We start from the raw sequence: 19991 nt of genomic DNA on the forward strand, positions 1-19991 counted from the left end.
AAAAGCCGGCGCCTCTGCAGCAATGGATCTTCTAAAAACCCTAGAAGATAGTAACGGGAACTATGATTATATTCTGGACAGACTCTCTGAGGATGTCCAGGAAAACAAACTTAAGCTGAAAAAAGGTCGAGAAAAGTTAGCTTACGGAGGAGCACACTTGTGCGCTGTACAATTAAGTAAGAAAAACAAAGTTACAGAAAGAAAACAACAGGTGGCATGAAAGCACTTCTGACCTTCGCAACCAGTTACGCTGGGAGAAAAAGGGTCATGACCGAACTCATTGGACACAGAGGAAATGAGACCAAATATTAGAACAAAATATTGAACTACAGGCAGAAAATACCAGATTAGAAGACGCATGGGGCACTGTAAGGGAATTGAACCAGCACCAAATTACCGCCTCCCCCAAAGCAGACCATGGCCTGTGCTTAGCAAAAATCCAACAGCTTCAGCCACAAGCTTCAGCCACAAATCAGCCAACAGCGGGCAGTGGTGGCTGCTGTCTCCAAAATCAAACCGAAAGCCTTTGCTGGGACAATATAGCTGAGGACCCCACTCCCTCTGCTCCGCCTCCACCGTACAAGGCTGGCGAAACAAACAAGGCAGTACCAGTGTGTGTGGTCACTTGGGCCAATGCTGCCCGTCAACCTCAGCACCAGACTGAACAGGAGGTGGAAGACGTCCAATCCTTCTCCTCGACCACTAATGACGGGGGGGAAATGGTCACCACGACCACGTATAGGCCCCTTTCCGCTGTTGAGGTTAGGGTACTAAAGGATGACCTAGGGACGGTGGACAGGAATACCAGCCCCCTCGACCTCAGGCAGCGGTGGAGGATTTTTAAGGTCACTCATCCGGAACTAGAAGGGGTCGACCTTAAACAGGTCCTCCTGGCTGCGTGTTCCTCAGAATTAAAACAAGTGATGGATCAGGACATTCTGGCGGAGTGCGCGATAAAGGATATTGAGGTAGAACTATGCCAAGCACTAGAGGAGGAGGAGGGTATCGACTTCCACTAGGTCCTAACTAGCACCAAACAGGACCCTACCAAAAGCCCAAATGCCTTCGCGCATAAACTCCATGACATTTTCCAGCACACCACGGGTGGTAGAGGGGACTACTTTTACTCCCCAGGCTTCAAAACCCCTTTTTGAACAGCCTCCAACCATTCTTCTTAGGCAGTCCCTTGGAACCGAGGATGACTTGCTTCCACACTAAAAATGAGTTCTCAGGTGACTGATGAGTCCAATGCGGGACCTACAGTCTCTTGTCACAGGTGGGGCAGACGGTGGTTGAAGGGGTGTGTGGGTGGGGTGCTTGGGTTGTTGTGGACTCCTTCCGCTGTTTGCGCTTGGCTTCCGCTTGCTCCCGGCAAAGAGACTCGAGGTATTCGGCGCCTTCCCAGATGCTTCTCCTCCACTTTGTGCGGTCTTGAGCCAGGGATTCCCAGGTGTCGGTGGGGATGTTGCACTTTTTCAAGGAGGCTTTGAGGGTGTCCTTAAAGCGTTTCCTCTGCCCACCTGGGGCTCTCTTGCCGTGTCGGAACTCTGAATAGAGCGCTTGTTTTGCGAGTCTCGTATCGAGCATGCAGACGATGTGGCTCATCCATCGGAGCTGATCGAGCGTGGTCAGAGCTTCGATGCTGGGGATGTTGGCCTGAGTGAGAACACTGACATTGGTGCGCCTATCCTGCCAATGGATTTGCAGGATCTTGCAGAGGCAGTGTTGGTGGTACCTCTCCAGTGCTTTGAGGTGCCTGCTGTGCATGTTCCATGTCTCTGAAGCATACAGGAGGGCGGGTATCACTACTGCTCTGTAGACATGAGCTTACTGCCGGGTTTGAGGTCCTGGTCTTCAAACACTCTGTTCCTCAGGTGACCGAAGGTTGCACTGGCACACTGAAGGCGGTGTTGGACTTCGTCATTGATGTCTGCCCTTGTTGACAGTAGGCTCCCGAGGTATGGAAAGTGGTCTACAGAAATTGGTCCGTAACGCACTGGGCGTTTATATCTCCAAAGACACCCCGTGGGATCAAGTACGCACCCATGCCAGAACTGCTTGGGATCAGACCCGTGCCAATATCCCTGGGACACCTGCTGAAGCTACACTAGCGGTTGTCGAAGGCCCGCTGCCTAACCCAAAGTCAGGGCCATCCAAAACTCCCACACCAGGAAAAGGTGCCTCGGTGCGTTGCTACATCAGCCACCGTCTAGGCCACTATGCCCGTCAATGCAACAACAACCCCCCAAGACCGGCAGGCCCCGACCCGGTCAAACAGCGACTAGAGAGAATAGAGGCAGCCATAGAGGCTTTGACCATCGGACTGGAAACCCGACTGGTTGCAACAACCCGAGCAAACGGCAGACCTTCCACCTCCCCTATGGCTCCTGCAGGCCTCTCAGGGAGAGATGACTTCCCCGCTCCGAACGATGGTGGTGGGAGACTGGTAGTCCGCACTGTTGATTCTGGAGGACGTCAACAATTAATGTTCGTTGACTCTTGCTCCTCCACCACCATCATTCACGATCCCCACCCAATTCTACAAAGGGCATGCCCCAAGTTTTATTGGGCTTTGACAATTCAATCCAGACAACTATACAAGGATCCCTTCCCTTGGAGCTAAAGCAGGCTGTTGTTCGCAAAGGCACGTTCACAACCAACTCCCCAGTTTGGCCGGTTAGAAAACCGAATGACTATCAGATGACTATTGACTATTGTAATCTCAACTCAGTCACCCCCACGTCTGTCCCGGTGGTTCAGGAGACACTCACCCTACTCTCCCAGATTCCCAGTGGCAGTAATCAGTACAGAATGAGATTCAGTAGAAAACATCAGAAATTGAAAATTGGCTTATGGGAAAAAGGATAAGATTAGTGTATGATGAAATAAAGAAAGGAGAAAAGGAAAGATTCTGTCCCTTTTCTACTTTCAGTGTAGTGTCCCTTTTTAAAAAAAAGCTTGTATGAAAGTTTCGAAGCTAAAAGCTGAGGAAAACAAAAAAAGTTTGTTTAACAAATGGATAACATAAGAACATAAGAAATAAGATCAGGAGTAGGCCATACGGCCCCTCGAGCCTGCTCCGCCATTCAATAAGATCATGGTTGATCATCAACGCAACTCCACTTTCCCGCCCGATCTCCATATCCCTTGATTCCCCTCGAGTCCAAAAATCGCTCTATCTCAGCCTTGAATAAGTTTCAGTCTAAGATTTAACCTTGGAGTTGCAGTTGCTATCGTGAATTTTCCAAAGCAGTTTGATTTGTTTTGTTTAAATGTGAAAACTAATTTTTCTCCAGTTGTATTCAGTATTTTTACAGTCATTTGAAAAGTCATCTGAAGAAAGAACAAAGAAATATGATATAACTTACATTTTTTTGTTTTATTTTATCTGTTCTGTATCATGTTTAGTTAATAAAATATTTGATTGGAATTATTGAGGTTCTGGCAGCTGGGTTTTTAAAAATTGATTCACCAAACAACTTTGATCTATGTTTTCTATCTTTAATATTGTATTGGACAGTAAGTTCCTCCAGGGCTCATGAATGAGATATGAATAATAATTAGTGGGATGCCCTACTTAAGATGTAAGATTGAAACAGGAAAATTACACTACCAAAGGGGAATTTTCCTAACTTTCTGGTGAAAGTCAGGAAAGTGTAGTTAAGAATAGTAAATTGATAGCTTTCTCTTGGAGACATTTGTGTCCCTGCCTACAATGAACTTTATAAGAAAACTCAATTTGATAGTCTGGCCACTACCCGAGTCATCGGGACCATGCGGTGGAAGATGAGCAAAGACCTCCAAACAATCTTTTGATAAGATCACCTGAAAGCCTGAGAATGGCTTGTATCGGACGGCACGTGTGGCATGTTATTGAGATACCGGTATGAGTGTGCAAATGTGATTTGTTACGTATGGAGCAATTACCGTCTGGAAATGCATGGTGAATCTGCACTGAAGAACGGGTCTCAGACATGCTCCGTTACTTGACAACAGTACGACATGAAATGGTTACTGTGGCTTAGGAGAGTGAGACAACTTTTAAAGCATTGACACATACTCCATCGAGAAACTGTCTAATTAATGAAACATTCAGAATAGAGTTAAACACACTGGTACCTGTTAGAGGGATTGAAATTGAAGTTGAAGTGGAGAGTTACATGGAATTTTGGATTGGGACAATTGAGGCTAGGGAGAAATCATGTTTAACAAGAATTATCCACAAGATGGATACGAGTAAAAGAGATCTGGAGAATCTTAAGTCCATGACTTGTTGATTCGATGTTAAACTGTAATGTCGCTTGAAATGATTGTAAGACTGAATTTAACTGTGACTGTAATAATTGTGTTTTGTAGGTAACAGAGCGTGGGAAAAACCAGTGCGAATCCAGTATGAGGTGGTTTTGGTGGTGCCTCCTGTGTCACTACTACCGCAACTACTATGCTTTACGGGTCTAACAGGACCTGTCTCATCAACCAACACGTTTTACTCAATATCAAAACCTATGCTCATGTGAAACTGACAGTAAATGAGATACTTAAGTGTGAGCTGCACAATTATGTGGCACAATTGGGTACGACATTCCCCTGTTGTCTAAGGGCTTCAGTGAGCTTGTGATGCGACTGAACTCCTCCCTAAAGCATTTTTATGTTTTGGAGCAAGACAACTCGAGAACAGATATTGAAATTGACAGCATAGGGGACGACTCACACTGATGGGATATTGGGCTTAATATATCAGCATACTCTTAGGCTCACATGCTCTGGTAATTCTCCAACTTGTAATGATAGTGTATTTGATATATGTAACCCGTGTGGTAAGACTTTGATGGATAAGCCAATGTGTACTTATGTCTATGACTAACCAGCACTAACAAATTAATTGAGCACACTGAAAGAGAAGATCCGAAGCAACGTAGAAGAGACCCCAGGCGGGGTAAGATCAGGAAAGTTAGAATAAACAGAGGATCCCCCAGGTGGGGCAGAATTGGAACACCGGAACAGTGAACTGAACCTGTGTAAAGGGTCGGAGGTTGCCCCTCCCCCTCAAAAGAATAGACTGTAAGGAAGGGGGAAATCTTCATTTCTGAGTCTCCCTACTAACTAACGCCCAAGTTGAGAAAGCAATAAGCAAATTAGTGGACTACGAGTGGTGGGAAGTAGCTTATAATGCCAGCCAGCATCCCTGGGCATGAATGGTATCAGCAGGCTGATAACTTAGAACTAGCTAGATTAGTCAAAAGAGGATTGTGAGAAGTCAATAAGGATATTTCCTTCTCAAGGTGGGAGTTGTAAGAAATCGTGAATTGTAAGAAATAACTTGAGACACAAAAGTCTCTTCAGACTGATGTTAAAATAACTGGATAGATGCTTAGAATTTGCTTATGTTCTTGGTTCCCTGTGGATGTTATAACATTCTGTACCGTGGCGGTGACCTTGTTTCCAGACTAGCTGTCTGCTGTTTGTGTGCTAGAAAGGTTGTTGACTGTATCTTTGATAATCTACCCTAGGCCCACCCCTAAAAAGAGAATAAAAGAGATATCTAAAGAGCTTTTAGCACAGACGGTGAAGGGAAGGGAAGAGCTGTTTGCGCACGTCAGCCCTCTGTCCGATCGGGACCGATACCAGCTACTTGTCACGGTCATATGTCTACTATGTCTATCTTGATTGCGTGTTGTACTTAACTTAAAGTGCTGCTCCTTAATAAAGCAACCTATGACTCCTAAGACCCTTTGGGTAATCTGTGTGTGACCTGTGATCCAAATCTTACACATGGAGTTTACTATCTCATCGGCAGTTTACTATCTCATCGGAAAGGCAGCACCTCTGACAATGCAGCACGTCCCCAGCATGGCACTAAAGTGTCTGCCACTGTTTTGCCTACATATTTTCTCTCATTTTGCAGGTCATTGGCTGCCTCCTTAGTTTCAAACATTCCACTGCGCCCAGTTTGGCAATATCTTTAAATTTGACCAGTATGCATTGATCTTCTGAATCTAATTCTTTAATGTAAATTAGAAGTAGTAGAGGTCCCAGCATCAATACTGGGGCACTCCTTCTCCACCTCTACGTCACTCCCCTAACAAGTTCCCACTGCCTTTTACTCTTCAGCCAATTTGTTATCCATTCCCAGGTTTTGCCATGAATATCTCCTGCTTTAAACTTGCATAGCAATCTTTCATATGTTGGGGTAGAAGCCAGAAAAGGTTCAAACTCTACATATAATTTAATTTTCAATACTTAATTTGAGAATAACTAACATAATGGGCCAGTTTTTAATTAAATCACTGGTAAAAGACAGCAGCATAGTTCAGGGGATTGTTATAAGTGATTGAGGATCATTCTGCCTTAAGGGAATCAAAACATCCAGATCTAAAGTGATTCCTTAAAGGGAACTAGACTACACTCCACTGGGAATAACAGGGGAAGACTATTTAGCACTAAAAGTAAATAATCTATTTTAGAATGATCAGTATTTAGGTTAAAAGGTAAAGAATTACATGCTGTATTATATGGAGGCCACTTCCAAAGATAAATGGACTTTGAATGTACTTCATTATCTACTCCAATGCTAAGGTTACAGTTGTTTTTGTTAACTTGTCAGCTTCTGTGCCTTTATCTCACAAAAATTAGGAGCATAGGAACAGTAGAACAGGAGTAGGCCATTTAGCCCCTCAAGCCTGCTCCACCATTCAAGTAGATCACGACTGATCTGCAGCTCAACTCCATTTACCTGCCATTACTCCATATCCCTTGATACCCTTATCTAACAAAAATCTATCTATCTCAGTCTTGAAAGCTCCAAGACTGAGATAGATTTGATTCCATATGAGGAAATTCTCTTTATTCCGTACTGTGTGTGTAATTTAAAATTGCATTGAAGTTAGTGGCTGCTGCAGAGATGCAAATGATATTGTGAAGTTATGCTTTAGTGAGACCACAAATGGTGCTGTGAGTCATGGAAAGTACTTCTCATTCAAGATGCTGCTTAGGGAAACCTTTACATAAAATATCTGCTTTCTCTAACCAGACTGCCTCTAATCAGCAGTTTTACAGCATAAAGCAGGTAAAAAAGGTTTGTATCGATATCTCTCTTCCTTTAAAACAAATAGGATTAAGAGGTAACTCAGTGGGGTCACGCTTGCAAAATGAATTTGCTACTTTGACGTCCCAAAGCGCTTTACAGCCAATTAAGTACTTTTTTTTTTGAAGTGTAGTCACTGTTGCAATATAGGAAACACAGCAGCCAATTTGTGCACAACAAGCTCCCACAAATAGCAATGTGATAAAGACCAGATAATCTGTTTTTTAGTGATGTTGATTGAGGGATAAATATTGTCCAGGACATCGGGGTAACTCCCCTGCTCTTCTTCGAAATAGTGTCATGGGATCTTTTACGTCCACCTGAGAGTGCAGATTTAATGTCTCATCTGAAAAAAAAAACTTCACTCCAGAACCATGTTGGCCATGTACTTTGTTAATAAATGAAAATGTGATGACATCACTGATTATGCAGTTTTTCTCTTTTGCTGATGTCACCCGTTTTCTTACATTGGCCATTCACAGATTCTTTGATTATTTTGGTATGTTTCCATCACCTCATTCAACCCAGTAATTCCCTCTCTATTTCTTCCAAAGCACTAAAGTGCTTGCTTACCAAAATAACACCAACCTGCATTTATATAGTGCCTTTAACATGGTCAAACATCCCAAGGTGCTTCACGGGAGCGTTATCAAACAAAATTTGACACCAAGCCACATGAGATATTAGGACAGATAACGAGGTAGGTTTCAAGGAGTGTCTTATAGGAAGAGAGAGACAGAGAGGTTTAGGGAGGTAGTTCCAGAGCTTAGGGCCTAGGCAGCTGAAGACATGGCCGCCAATGATGGAGCGATTAAAATCGGTTGCTCGAGAGGCCAGAATTGGAGGAGCGCAGAGATCTCAGAGGACTGTAGGGCTGGAGGAGGTTATAGAGATAGGGAGGGGCGAGGCCATGGAGGGATTTAAAAACAAGGATGAGAATTTTAAAATTGAGGCATTGCCAGACTGGAAGCCAATGTAGATCAGCGACAACAGGGGTGATACGTGAATGGGAGTTGGTGCGAGTTAGGGTATGGGCAGCAGTTTTGGATGAGCCCAAGGTTAAAGAGGATGGTAGGTGGGTGGCAAGCCAGGAGTGCATTGGAATAGTCAAGTCTAGAGGTAAAGACATGGATGAGGGTTTCAGCAGCAGCTGAGCTGAGGCAGGGTTGGAGATGGGCAATGTTATGGAGATGGAAGTAGGCGGTCAGGGTGATGGAGAGGTTTTGTGGTCGGAAGCTCATCTCGGGGTCAGATAGGACGCCAAGGCTGCAAATGGTCTGGCTCAGCCTCAAGGCAGTGGCCAGGAAGAGGGATGCAGTCGGTGGCTAGGGAACGGAATTTGTGGTGGGGACCAAAGACAATGGCTTTGGTCTTCTCAATATTTAGTTGGAGGATATTTCCGCTCATCCAGTACTCAATGTCAGACAAAATAGGTAAAAGTGGTGACTGAAAGTCACAGTAATTGTACAAATATCTATTTCCCTTTAAAACATATAGGGTTATGGGGGAACTGTGTACTATACTTACAATTTAGGCTTTGGAGTGGAGATGAATCAGGGCTCCCTCATCTACCAAACCCCCACTATAAAGGTAAGTGTTTAGACATTTGGATGAGGACAGGATTGTGCTTGGCTTTAATGTCCCCTGCAGTTGAATAGCCTACCAACATTTACTGTCTAAGCCCCATACATTAAAATGATACTGAAGACTTGTGGCCATAGATCTGCACCCCAGCAAAACTCAGTACCTTCGGAAGAGTAGGGGGAAGCAAAACATTGGAGGAAAAAAAGGGATGCAAAAAGACAAAAATTGCAGTGATTGGCTACATCACATTTGCTATTCAGAACTAGGAATTTACATTAATGTTTAATTCCTCTTCCAAAGCCATCAGAAGTGGAAGACAAAGACCCTGTGAAAACAAATACATCAAAATGCGCTTCCGGGAAAATTACTACAAATCCCAGCGAGCGCAGCGTTCCAATTCTAGCTCTCGTTTCCGCTCCGAAAGAAATTACGTCATGCTTAAAGCTAGGAGAAAGTGGGTGCATTGTGCAATGTAGCGTTCTGCGGTGCAGCGCTGGAGACAGTCAGAAGCAGGGAATGACTGCTGCACTCCGAAACACACTGTAACTCCACATTTCTCACATAGCAACGACAAGGGAAAAAACCCCGAAACAAGTAAGTTTTTATTTTAATGTGGTTGTTGTGTTGTGAACGACTTCTTCTTTCCTTCATTGCTGTGCTTGTGTTTTCTCCCACTTCCAGCACAATTCATGGAAGTCAGACTGAAGTGGTCCTGGTTTCCGGAGTGATTTTGTATTGGTCATTCGTGTATTTAATATTGGCATATTTGCTATAGTGTTGCATGATTTCTAAGTATTTACGTTATTACAGCTTATTGTACGCAGAGGGCTAAAAGCTATTTTTAGTTTCCTAAAGTGAAAATGTGATTTGTCATTAATGACATTTTTGAATGCATTATTTTTGATTTGATTTTAGCACTGAAGTTTAATTTCAACAAAGTTGTGATTTAGTCTGAATCAGATCATGCTGTAAAATAGTTTCCTTGTAAAATAACTGATTTTAAAAATGGCAACTTTTTCCAAATAAAATATAAATATTATGTTGTGCTCAATTTGGGAGGGAAAGAGACAAGTGATTAGCCAGCTTTGACTTGAGTATCATTTCATTTGTATATTGGAAAAGGCAACTCTATTTTGTCCAAGTTGCCATTGGCATCCTGAGGACATAAGGTATAGTAGATCAATAAAACTTGCTTCTTTTTTTCATAGATAATGTAGGCAAAACAAACCAATGCACTTGTAGCTGATAAAATGAAAAATGCCTTCAGTATATTCTATAAAACCATTTTACAAGATTTCACCTTGTGCTTCTATGTAACTCAAAGCAGGTATACTTTAGTTCTAATTTCTAAGCAGTATACAAAAATACTTCTGTTAGCCCATCTAAAACACTCCGCTTAATATCTTGTCACATCTTCTGGAGTAGTGTTTTTATAGACTATATAATATACATAATTTGACAGACTTCACTGTTTTTAAGAGTGCATTGAAATTTGTAAGATTGAAGACTTACAAATTTTGTAAATTATATTTGTATGTATTTAAAATTAGGATTTAACAAAGCTCAGGCACTTTTGAAGCTTCTTTAATTTAACATGACTAATTCCACTGGATTGAATTTTAAGTTGTACTCACATTACCTTAACTCTGTTACCTTGACTCTGTTTCCCAGCCTACTTCACTCTTCCTTTTGGTTCTAATACACAGCTGTGCAAAACTGCAAAGTTTTGGTGCAAGATCTAACCAAAATTTAACAGCCTAATTTAATGAGTTTATTACTGCCTTATTTTTAATATGACCTGTAGGGCATTACCAAGGTGCATGTGTTTTGGAATGCTTCTTTCTGAATATGGGACAACACTTGAATCACATGGTGTGTAAGAATATGTGACTGCAAGAGAAATAATCTCTAGGTACTGTTCTGTGTTGTCCAAATTTAACTTTTATTGACAGTGGAATATATTCTGCTTGAAAGGTAACTGTCTAAGAGCTTTACTTTCAATGGTTCAGATTGCAAAATGCTGTAATTAGTACAGCACAATTAAAACTTTATTCACGAGCTTGTTGACAGTATCAACTTGGCTCTGATGTAGAGTTAGGGTTTATTCAACAGCTGTTCATGATTTGAGTCTGAAATATAGAACTGTCATTCAAGAATTGGGGTGCTGTACATGAAAATAGTACACTTTGTTTTGAAGCAGCCTAATATACTATCAAATTTAATCCCACATGGTAAATAAGTTACTTTGTGTATCTACAAACTGTAGAAGCTCTTTATTGTAGCATGTAAGCTTGCGTGGAGTGTTCATTAAAGAGGTTGAGCATGAAATCAGCATAGTGCGGTTGACACGGATGCTTTGAAAAGTTATGTTCCGCAGTGATTAAATTCACAGCATACCTGATGATGATGTAGTATTCTGATGTCGTATAGTAGTATTAATACACTTTCTGTAGTCGGGTAACACTTTATTTTCCCCAAGTACAGAAGCTCTGTCCTCCGCTCTTCCAACTCTAATCTACTGCAAGTTCTCTCTTCCCTGCAACTGTCTGGGCTGGGACCCCACAACCTGGAGCCCCCTTTGCCTTATTACATCTCTCCTTTCCTTCAAAGCTTCCTGAAAGCTGTCTCTTCACCAGCTCTGCTAACCTCCCTCCTACTTAAATGTGCAGCACCACTGCACTGCCTTGTACAGGGGTATTATCTTGCGTCTCCTATACTTGACTTGATGGGTGTTTCCCTTAAAGGAGTGTTATGTTACCCAGCACTGACATTCATCACCTTGATTAACATAAAATTCACCCAAAATCTTCAACAAAAATAAGTATTGGTCTGAAATGTTGTTTTGACATCGAGTAATGTTGTCCTGGTATAGGTGACTGTGTAATTAAAATATGAAAATAGAGTTTAGAATGAAGTTGATAATTGTTAATTGAAACATTAGGAAGGGAATAATGCTTCATGTCCTGTTGAACATATACTCCTGTTGACATGAGTGATTGCTTTCACTCTCAAAAGATCACTTCGTCGTTTTTTCCCAAGACTACTTTTACGCCTACACTGACCGTAACAAATTGACCAACTAGATCAAGTATTTAATGAGATTTACAATGGGCAAACTTATGAGTGGGTGGGAAAGTTGTAGGGTATGAACTGATTAAATCATTTTCCTTAGTGACATGATTTTGGAGAGAAGATAACTAACACTTAGGAAGAATAACCCAATCACTGCCAGTGTTTACTGTAAATGTTATCTATTCAATAGGGCCAGTTTATATAGTACAGATATAGATAGAATGCTAGATACTTCTGTGAATTGCAAGACAGTAATCCATTCCAAAAGTTTGAAGGTATCTGTCATGGCAAATATTGGATGGTTTATACTTTAAGCTGTTAGTAATGTTACATTACTGCCTTTAAAATTGAGTGATGTAAGTCCTGTACTGTCTGAACAGTAAAAATATTTGTGATTTTTTTAAAACATATTTTCATGAAGGCAACAACTCCCTGTGGGTACAGTCCCATTCTTGTCCTTATCTGTTATCCACACACAGGCACTTTCAGCAAGGGTTGTCCAGCATGGAATACTTTGCTGCAGGGAGTGGTTGAGGCAGAGGTCATTGCATCCTTCAGAGGAAAATTGGAGACATTTTGAAGCAGAGGAAAATACGGGGCTACGGGGAGAGAGTGGGGCCTTGCGATTAGTTTTGGATTGTTCTACAAAGAACTGACATAGACATGATGGCCCAATTGACATCCTGTGCTGTAAACTGCTGTGCTTCTATAGGTTGCTGGATGGAAACCTTGGCTGATTTTCTTTTTTCCCTCCTACTGCCTGAATGCTGAGGAATGTTCTAACGCCCTGATTACCTGCACTATCAGCAAACTTGATTGTGATTGAACTTGTGACTTTTCGGATCTGTACAGCTTGGTTACTGACTGGATAAACTTGCTTAGCCTTGGCGAAGCTGCTCCTTTGTGAAATGCTACTAATTGGTAATTGCATTTCAGTTGCTTTGTAGTCATATGCATCCTGGGACTTTGAGATGTATATTTTGTGCAATGTAACCACACTACTTTAAAATAATGTACTGTGTATATATTTAGTTACTGTTTCTTCCAGCAGTACACTGGTTAATGAATCACTAAGCAATGGTTAAAAGTAATCAGCCCTTAGTAGTATTCTAAAGTAAGATGATGAACATTTTTTTATTTTATCCAGCATCTAGGTTACCTGAGGCTGTACACCAGCTCTTGCTGAGAGCAGCTCTTTTCTGGGCCTTTGCCTATGCCATTCCACCTGACGAGTAGGAGAAATAAAACAGTAGCTTAGATGATGATTATTTTTTAACTGCTCCCCTCTTGATATCTGAGGAGTGGCCTCTGCTGTATGCCTTCTGTTCATGCCATGTTGGTGATGGGGGAATTGCCAGTGTAAACTTGTGTCCTGTTAGGCTGTGACACTGTGCCATTAATCCACATTGTAACGTGAACGTTCTGTACAATGGGATCTACATTTGTGACTCTTGAGTGTAGGTGCTTGGGTTTTTAATTGTCTAGGTAAGGAATTAGCTAGTTCTGACTCATCTATTTCAGATAATACCTGTTAACTGGTCACCTGAGAGGGCTCAAACAAATATATTATGGCAATCATAAACGCACTATGGACATTGATCCTTTACCGAGATTTCTTAGTTTAAATAAAAGGGGATCAAAGTCAAATGCTGATAACTACAAATCAGTATCTTTGCTGTCAGTGATGTCAAGGTTTATGAAAATAATAAAAGAAGAATTTCAGGCAATACGCAGCAGGTGCATCTACATGTGGAAAGGGAAAAGATAGGCTAACGTTTTGGAATGTAGACCAAAATGATACTATTAAAATATTACCCTGTATCAAAATATTTCCGACACTGATAAACCAGCTGTGTCTTTCCAGCATTTTCTTTTGTTTCAGATTTCAAGAATTTGCAATTTTTGTGGAAACCATTGGTAATGAGAAGCTGTTCATCATCTCAATTAAAACAATTTGATTGCCATTTTGCCTTCAGTGTAGTTGGTCGATTTGCGTTATTGTCCATCTTGGGTTCTAGAAATGAAGCAAACATCTCAATGTTCAGCGTGAGGTTAAAGCAGTAACGCTTGACATTTCTGAAGCTTCAGATGGACTAGTTTACCAGTCTAAATGAGACACCAGCATCTTGTGGCATATTGGAGCTCCGAGAAAGCAAATACTTGAGTAATAATCAGTTAAGATCTGGTGGCTTGACTGGCTTCGTGTTGTTACAAAACCTATTTAGCATATTGAGCCATGTGCCGTCAAGAACCTTTAATGGCCAACTATGGATACTGGTATGGGTAGATCTGCAAAGTCTCATTGCTGTCAATCGTTCTCATTCTTTTTCTTTCTCTCCCCAATACGGTCACATTCTGCCACACTGCTGTCACACCTCAGTCTCTACTACTGTCCCCACGCCTCAGCGCTTCTTTTCTAGTACTCTGATATTCTACTCCCCCACCCTAGTACTCTGATATTCTACTCCCCCACCCTCCCAGAGCTATTTCTACCACATACCCTTTGCACTGCTTCTAAATGTTAGGACAATCCTCTTACTGCTCCAATATGTGCATACCCCATTGCACACATCCCACTGTCCCCAGTATTCCCACACTCAGCCCCTACATACCACAACTGATGTTCCCAGAAGTTGACCATCCCAGGACAGCCACACCCTAAGACACACTCTCTCAATTACTCCCACATTTGAATATCACACCCCAGCAACAACCTCTCAATACTGCCACAACCCAGAACACACTAATTCTGTACTCTGAGCCTGCTCCCATTCTTCCCACTTGCACCTCATTTCATGAATTATGTTTGCACTCACCTAACTCCCTGCAATCCCTAACTTTCCTCCTCCTTCACCCCCTGATCTTTCACTGTTCCTCATCATTCAACCCAAACACCCACTTTAAGGCCAATTTGCCGCCACCAACGTTTCTGCACCTGCAGGCCTTTCTCCTCCTTCATCGCCTGATATTTTATGTCTCTTCGCCATTTGGCCTGTCAAATCCAGCTTCACATTCACATAAGACACCCAAGTCACTCTCCCCTTTAAATCAAATTTTCCAGTTAAACAGTGTCCTATCTTTCTATCTCTTGACGTAATCACCATCCTAACCAACGTAAACACAACCCAGCACAAAAATTGATACACCTATAAATTATATTGTGGTATTACTGTGAATCAGAAGGTACACTGAAGTGTGATGCTTACAGCAAGACTTTTAATACAGTACAAGCAGGACAGCCATTCAAACATCAGACTGAGGTCAAAGTCATTGAAATATTGGGCCAGGGCCAAAACAGCCACTGGGGTTGAGCAATTATCATGAGCAGGGAAACTAGTGAAGTGGGCAGAGCAGCCTTTGAGGTACACAAAACTAAGCAATTAAAATGAGCAAGGCAGCTCGTGAAACATCGGGCCAGGGTTTGGGCTGAGCAAAATTATTATGAGCAGGGCTGGGATGGAGCTGGTGCACAATTTAGCACCAGTACAAAGTGCAGAAACTTAAACATTGAGCTGAAATTTGCGGTGGGTAATAACGACGAACTAACCGTTCGCCATCATTACCCCATTGAAACGGACTGCAACTTCGGGATATTGCGCATGCACATCTAAACGTGGAAATTCTGAAGTTGTGGTCAGTCATTCACTGTTCCGACACTGGCTGTGTTGTGCCACCACCCCCTCCTTTCGCGCCCCCCCCGCTAATAGCTGACAATCCGTATAATCAGTGAGACTAACGAAAACTTGGGCTTTTCCATGGTAATATTGCTGTTAAATACCCCAATAAATGTTGGATTAGGTATAACTGAGGGTTTAAGGCTAAACAAATGTTATGGCCCTGAAAAACGAATTTAAATTTTGTGGAGTGTCAAATTTCTACATTGATAAAACTTGCAATTTTTAAGAAACTTAAATTTAAAAAAAAAAAGTTTTTCATGATATTTCAGGTTCTACCTTATCCCCATATGAGAGCACCAATCTTTATTTTGCTTTCTAACATTTTTCAAAACCAGGGATTAAAGCAGGTTCTCATTTACTGCTTCCCTATCTGAGAATTCTGCAATGTGATTGGCTGCTTAGACAGCTTGTTGACGTCACAGCAGATTGCGTTAGGGAATCCCCACTATCCTGCACTGAAATCAGTTGCGCGTCGAAAAAGACACTTTTCACCACCGAGATTGCGAGATCTCTGCAGGCAGCTTTCTCCGGGACCAGCGGCAAATGCCTTTGCTTCACTGCTGACCGCAAATTCCGAGCTGTTATATTTCATTTATAGTTAAATTGTAAAAACTTAACGGAAACTTGTGAAGCACAGAGTATAGGAGTTTCTTTGTGGTACACCTGAACAGCTGAGAGGGAGTCAAGGAAACGGGAGGCACTACAGCACCACCCGGGAGACCTGAAATAGCATTGTGACAGAAGTGATACTTTGAATATCAAAATTGCATTATAAATGTTAAAATAACTTGCATTTAAAAAGCAGGTCTGATTCCTGGACAACGGGAGACAGAGATTCGCACTGTTAATTCTGAATTCCATGTTCAGCAGCTCAAAGGTAATATGCTGGTGAGGATGGGATTCATGATCAAATGTATAGGGCGATGGATTCCTGATTGCATGACCAGCTGGCAGGAAGAGAATATGCTGAATGGAGGAGAGGGGGGGAGGAAAGGATTCCTGGTTACACATCAGTGATAGTGTGGCCATCCACAGTTAAGGATTTGTCAGTCTAGAAGTTTGGGGTGTGCTCCACGTGAATCTATACTTTAGTACTGTGCTCATGGGGAGGGAAAGAGTTTCCAGACGATCAACCAACAGTAAAAATCATTCTTTGCTGCTCTAAACAGTTCATGAAGAGTGTTAAACCAGATGGGTTTTGACATTTGGTTGAGAATAAATCCAACGATGGAAGCCGGTGAGTAAGGGAGAGAGAAACCCTGATTTGTTTCTTAATTCGTGATATTGCTGGAAGAGGAATAGTCAACTTAATAAAAGTGTAAACATAAAAAGTGACTTTCAACTGAGAGAAATATGAAGAGAAGGCTAAAATTTAGGATGAAAACTTACCTGTACATAAACTGAGATGGCAGAGAGAGAGAGACACTCCTTAGGGAACATGGGGATAGTGCAGGAAGGTGGAATTGAGGTAGAAGATCAGCCATGATCTTATTAAATGGCAGAGCAGGCTCAAGGGGCCAAATGGCCTATGCCTGCTCCTATTTCTTATGTTTTTAACATAGAAACATAGACGATAGGAGTAGGCCATTCGGCCCCTCGAGCCTGCTCCGCCATTCAATGAGATCATGGCTGATCATCCAAGTTTAGGACCCTGTCCCTGCCTTCTCCCCAGATCCCTTGATCCCTTTAGCCCTAAGAAATATATCTAACTTCTTCTTGAATATATTTAATGAATTGGCCTCAACTGCCTTCTGTGGTAGAGAATTCCACAGGTTCACCACTCTCTCTGGGTGAAGAAATTCCTCCTCATCTCTGTCCTAAATGGCCTACCCCTTATCCTTAGACTGTGACCCCTGGTTCTGGACTCCCCGGCCACCGGGAACATCCTTCCTGCATCTAGTCTGTCTAGTCCTGTTAGAATTTTATAAGTTTCAATGAGATCACCTCTCATTCTTCTAAACTCTAGCAAATACAAGCCCAATCGACCCAATCTCTCCTCATACGTCATTCCTGCCATCCCAGGTATCAGTCTGGTGAATCTTCGCTGCACTCCCTCCATGGCAAGAACATCCTTCCTCAGATAAGGCGACCAGAACTGCACACACTACTCAAGGTGTGGTCTCACCAAGGGCCTGTACAACTGCAGCAAGACATCCTTGTTCCTGTACTCGAACCCTCTCGCTACGATGAGCAATGTTCGCCTTCTGCATACAAAACCACAAGTGGCCTGATTGTGTAATTACATTGTGACACGTTTACATAGACAAAATCAATTATATATGTGGATATAATAAGTATTTATAATGGCAGGGATCGGAAGTTGACTCAAATGTGACAACAGGAAGTAAAGTGCAGATGTGAGAATTTTTAATAAGATAAAGATTATATAGCTATACAAAATTCTTCATACTGTAGGTATTCGTGTTGACCTCTGAGGGCGAATGCCTATTAAATAATTAAGTTCGACTTCAGATGAACGGTAAATAAGTTGTTTAATCACTTGAACAGACGAAATACAACAGGTAAGCTGGCTGGATGCAGGAACACCGTGATGTAGGTCTTGCCCCGACGGGGACTCCACAAGGACTGAGTCCGTAGTCCTCGGGGGAGCGTGATGACGTCATCACGCTCAGTCGCGTTTTCCCGCTCTTCGGGTGTCACGTGCCCGTGTCCTGACGTTAGCGCGTTGGCCCGCACTTGGGGCGGTCACGTGACCCGTGCCGATACGTCGGCGCGTTCACCCGGTGCGGAGGCTGGCTGTTGAGGCCGAAGTCACGACCGCGGGAGCAGGAGCTGGAGGCCGAGCTGAGCCGGCGCTTGCTGCGGGGGATCGCGTCGCTCATGTCTGCCGGCCGAAGTCGCGGTAGGCCGGGCTGTGCCGGTGGCCATCATGGAAGGCCGAGTCGGGCCGGCAGCCGCCGCGCGTACGTCACGTAATGCATGACGTGACGTCACGTAATGCGTGACGTGACGTCAGTGCGCTAGGGCGCATCTTAAAGGGGCAACGGCCCAAACAGGTAAGTAATACACGTACAGTTAGGTTAAAGTGAATTATATACATTATATGTGTAAGGGACACCCGGTGGAACCGCCACAATACAACTTTTATGGAGTATACGTAGAAATGTTTAATCATGGTTACATCGCATTGAGTTTAAGCAGACTTTGCTAAGTGGCAGAAAAAGTCATTTAAGTGCATTTACTGAATTTTAGTGAGTAAATAAGTGAATTATTTGAAGTAAGTTTAATTTTTTAGAGTAAATTAAGCTGTTGGGGAGTTGAAACCAGAAGTAGAATCCGGGTATAAAAAGGGGCGGGCTAAGTGCGGTAGCGCTGAGTGCGGTCGCATTGAGTGTAAGAGTTTGGTAAGTGGCAGAGTTCGGGCAAGTGGGAGGTGAGGGGGTGCTTGTTGCTCTGTTTTGCTTCCCTCTCTCAGGCTAATCCAACACTGCGGACGTGGAGCAGTGAGACAATTCAACCGGATAGGTCCCCCAGACAGCTTCCACGAGGGAGGTTGGTGATCAACTGGTTGGTAGGTTCTCTTCCTTCTCTTCTATACCTTTAAGTTGGTAAGTCCTATTAAATAGTGGTGTAATATTATCATCTATATCGGGGCAGAGGGTCTTCATAATTAATAATAAATTTAATTAATTACACAGATATGGGTGAACAGGTGATGTGTCACTGTTGCGAAATGTGGGAGCTGGTGGACCCCATTGAGGCTCACGGTGATTACATTTGCGATAAGTGTTTGCTGCTAGAGGAACTCAAGCTCCATGTTGAAGAGCTTGAGACTGAGCTTCAGACACTGCGACACATCAGGGAGGGGGAGAAGTTCCTGGACTCTATGTTTCAGGAGGTGGTCACACCTATGAAATTAATTACTGCAGATGTAGTCCGTGGTCAGGGACAGGACGGTGTTACTACGAGTGAGGAAGGTACAGGGATCCAGGATGTAGTGTTGAAGGAGCCGCAGCCCTTGCTCTTGTCAAGCAGGATTGAGGTTCTTACTCCCTGTGAGGGCAGGAGCGGGGACTGCAGGGAGGATGAGCAACCTGGCCACAGCACAGTGGTGCAGGGGGCCATTCAAGTGGAGGGAGTAAAAAGAAATGTTGTAGTGGTAGGGGATAGTATCATTAGGGGGATAGATAGGGTTCTCTGCAGTCAAGAGCGGGAGTCCCGAAGGCTGTGTTGCCTGCCCGGTGCCAGGGTTAAGGACACCTCTTCTGGGCTGGAAAGAAACTTGGAGTGGGAGGGGGAAGATCCAGTTGTCGTGGTCCATGTTGGTACAAACGACGTAGATAGGGCAAGGAAGAAGGTTCTGTTAAAGGAGTATGAGCAGCTAGGGGTCAAATTAAAAAACAGAACCTCAAGGGTAATAATCTCTGGGTTATTACCTGAGCCACGAGCGAATTTGGCTAGGATAAATAAAATGAAAGAGTTAAATGCGTGGCTCAAAGACTGGTGTGGGAGAAATGGGTTTTGCTTCTTGGGACACTGGCACCAGTACTGGGACAGGAGGGAGCTGTTCCGTTGGGACGGACTCCACTTGGCCAGTGCTGGGACTAGAGTCC

The 19991-nt window shown here is 43.0% G+C and overlaps 1 protein-coding gene across 3 annotated transcripts in view; it reads left to right on the forward strand.

Annotated features, from left to right (window-relative positions):
* rab30 (RAB30, member RAS oncogene family) overlaps nt 1–19991 on the forward strand; it is a 176422-nt gene that overhangs the window by 69706 nt on the left and 86725 nt on the right. Inside the window, exon 1 of one of the 3 annotated variants that reach the window (XM_085998890.1) lies at nt 9059–9262. The exons of the other annotated variants lie outside the window; for them this stretch is intronic. The gene's annotated coding sequence lies outside the window, so the exon portion shown is untranslated. Of the gene's footprint in view, nt 1–9058; nt 9263–19991 lie in introns of those variants that run through there. 3 annotated transcript variants of the gene reach the window in all.

The sequence above is a fragment of the Somniosus microcephalus genome, chromosome 10 (genome assembly GCF_052327205.1).
Source record: "Somniosus microcephalus isolate GS21.2 chromosome 10, FLI_Smic_1.0, whole genome shotgun sequence".
Classification (NCBI taxonomy): domain Eukaryota; kingdom Metazoa; phylum Chordata; class Chondrichthyes; order Squaliformes; family Somniosidae; genus Somniosus; species Somniosus microcephalus.